Source organism: Arachis hypogaea, chromosome 4 (assembly GCF_003086295.3).
Source record: "Arachis hypogaea cultivar Tifrunner chromosome 4, arahy.Tifrunner.gnm2.J5K5, whole genome shotgun sequence".
Lineage (NCBI taxonomy): Eukaryota > Viridiplantae > Streptophyta > Magnoliopsida > Fabales > Fabaceae > Arachis > Arachis hypogaea.
The window spans coordinates 62,320,309-62,323,614 of record NC_092039.1 but is presented as its reverse complement, the minus strand read 5'-3'; positions in this window follow the sequence as shown (position 1 = coordinate 62,323,614).

The window sequence follows — 3,306 nt, the reverse complement described above, 5'->3', positions numbered from 1 at the left end:
CCTCTCCCTTGGGAAGGATTAGTGTCAGTGACTAGAGAGTCATCCAACAATAAACCCAATTACAATTTTACCCTTGAGCATTCCAACTCAAGGTTCTCCTTTCAATCAATTCCCAATCAAGTTAGAGAACTACTCGCTCATTATGAATGTAAACTTCACAAAATAAGAAAGGGAAATAAAGGAAGACATGATAAACAATAATCAAAAAGATCAATTAAAAATAAAAATAGTTCTTGTATTAATAAGTTCTAAAAATAATCCAATGGTAACACTGAACAAATTAAGGATATGAAAGAGTAAGTAAAGAGTAGAGAAAACAAACTAGAGAGATGAAGTCTTGCGGAGGTAACAACTCTTCTCTATATCCATTCCAAAAAGCAATAAAAATAAAATCCTAAGAACTATGAATGTGTAGAGAGAAAACCTAGAGGAGGAGTAAAATCAGATCTAAAACTAAAAATTATGCGGAATGAATGTTGTGTCTGGTCTCTTCATGTTTCCTGGCTCTAATATGCGTTTCTGGGCCGAAAACTGGGTTGAAACGCAGCCCAGAATCCACGCCACCGATTTCTACAAATTCTGCAGATTGCGCACGTCACGCAACCACGTCATCCACGCGTTCGTGTCATCCAGCGTTTTTCCTTGCCACGCGTGTGCGTCGTTCACGCATTCGCGTCACTCATGCAACTTTCAAGCACGTGAGCGCGTCACTGCGATTTTCTCCATTTCGCGCGGTCGCGTGAGCCATGCGCCCGTGCCACTTCTCGCTGGTCATCTCCTCAATTTCTTGTGTTCCTTTCATTTTTGCAAGCTTCCTCTCTATTCTCTAAGCCATTCCTGCCCTATGAAGCCTGAAACACTTAACACACAGATCATGGCATCAAATGGTATAAAGAAGAATAAAAATATACAATTAAAAGATCTTTAGGAAGCAAGTTTTCAATCATAGAACAATTTTGGAAAGGACTTGTAATATCATGCTAATCATGTGAATAAGTAGGTAAAAGACTTGATAAAACCACTCAATTAAACATAATATAAATCATAAAGTAATGGTTTATCAACTTCCCCACACTTAAACATTAGCATGTCCTCATGCTTAGTTGAAAGAGATAAATATGAATGAATAGGGACATGTAAGACTCATACAATGCAATGCAACCTATATATATGAATGCAACTATATGATTTTGTCTATCTGATTAAAAATAAATAAGTTCTCTGAGACAAATCATAGAACAGATTCTACTAATTCAAATCATACAGTAAAAGCAAGTAAATTTGTAAGAAGACAGCTCGTGAAAGCAGGAAACATAGAATCAAGCATTGAACCCTCACTGGTAGTGTATATGCACTCTAATCTCTCTAGTGTATAGGGTAATTCACTCTACTCTTCTCTAATCATACTTTCTAAACGTTGTTCTTCATCTAACCACTCAACAAATATTTAATGTACCAATGCAAACATCATGAGGTCTTTTCAGGGTTGTAATGGGGCTGAGGTAAAGGTAAGGATGTATATATAAGGCTAAGTGAGCTAACAAAGTGAATCCTTGATTAGTCTAAGATCTCACCTAACATATACATACTTTATATAATTTAAAAGGCTTTACCTAGCTACCCAATTTTTTTCCACATTTGTATTACATGCTCGTGCATTAAATTTAATTTTGAATTTTGTCCCATGTGCATTGGTGCTTTTATTTTGCATTGGGGTAAATTTTGTATCCCCTTATTTAATTACTTAAAAAAATTATTTTTTTAGATGCGTATGGTAATTTAATTATTTTGATTTCACATGAGCATGCTTCCCAAACCTTGAAATAACTTATTCAATTTAATTCCCTTTTTTCCTATCATCTCATGTTCCCATAAAATTCTCCATACTTAAATTATACACAATATCTATCTTAAGCTAACCAAGGATTCAATTTGGGATTTTTAATTTATTTTTCTGCTTAAGGCTAGCAATGTGGTTATAAAACAGAAGGGAATTAAAAAGCTCAAAGTGGCTAACAAGGGTGACATAAAAAGGTAGGCTTATTTGGCATCAGTGAGCAAAAACAAGTAATGGCCTCAATCATATGCAAGCATGTAAATACACTAAATAATGGACATATAGAATAGAACAAAGCAAAGATTGCAAATTATAGAGAAGGAAACACACAAGAATAAAAATTTATGGTTAAACAATGTAACCATGTAAATAAGCTCAAAATCTCACAGGTTGTGTGTCTTTTGGCTCAAAAATCATGTTCCAAATACAACTTCCAAACAAGTTTAACACAAATTTTTCAATTTAAATTAGTGAAATACTATAAAAATTTCTTGAAAATGAAAATATTACTTCAACCAAGTAGTAACTAAATGCATAAAATCAAATAAACATGCAAATGCAACAATTAACAAATTAACATTGGTGTTGAAAAAAAAAGAAGTAACTAACCCACGGAGATCGGTATCGACCTCCCCACACTTAAAGATTGCACCGTCCTCGGTGCATGGTAAGATGTACAGGTGGATGGGTGGCTCCACAGCTAGTGCTCTTTTTGTTCCTTTCTTTGCCGGTGGTTTGGAAGTAGCTTTCTATTTACCTTTCTTGGTGGCCATCCTAAAAAGGGAAAAAGAAAGTAACATGTAAAGCTAGGGGTTCGAGCAAGGAAGAGGATGGTATAGGTGATAATCGATGCACGGTAAAGAAGGATGTCGCTAACATATGGTCATGACTACATGTGAAAAGTTCATCAATGGAAATATAGCAAGTGCATGTAATCACAATTAAATGCAAGATGTTTATTGGCATGCTGGCAAAGGCATGAGTAGCATAGATCAAGCATTAAATGCCCAATTTGATTATCATCTCTTTCAAAAAAAAATCTGTTTGTATTGACAATTATATTTTAATTAATAAAATATAAAAGGGGTTTTGTGAAAAACAGGCATTAAAGTAGTAGGATAACATAAACGTGGTACATGATGCCATACGGGCTTTTTCACAAACACTTAGCATGCATGGTAAATAACTTATTGAAAGTATTAAATTGAACATGCAAGCAACCCTATAAAAAGTAATATATAATTGTCAAATAATTTATTAATAATCCACAAGCAAAATATAGAAAATAATGACCCAAATAAATTTCTAACACCAATGAAAATAATGCAATGAATGAAAGTATGCAAATAAATTAAATGAAATAGAATAGAAGTGAAGAGGGATGAGAAGTTAAAGAGATGAAGAAGAAGAAAGTAAGAAAAGGAAGAAGAAAGAAGAAAAGATAGAAGAAATTAGGATTAGAAAAGAAA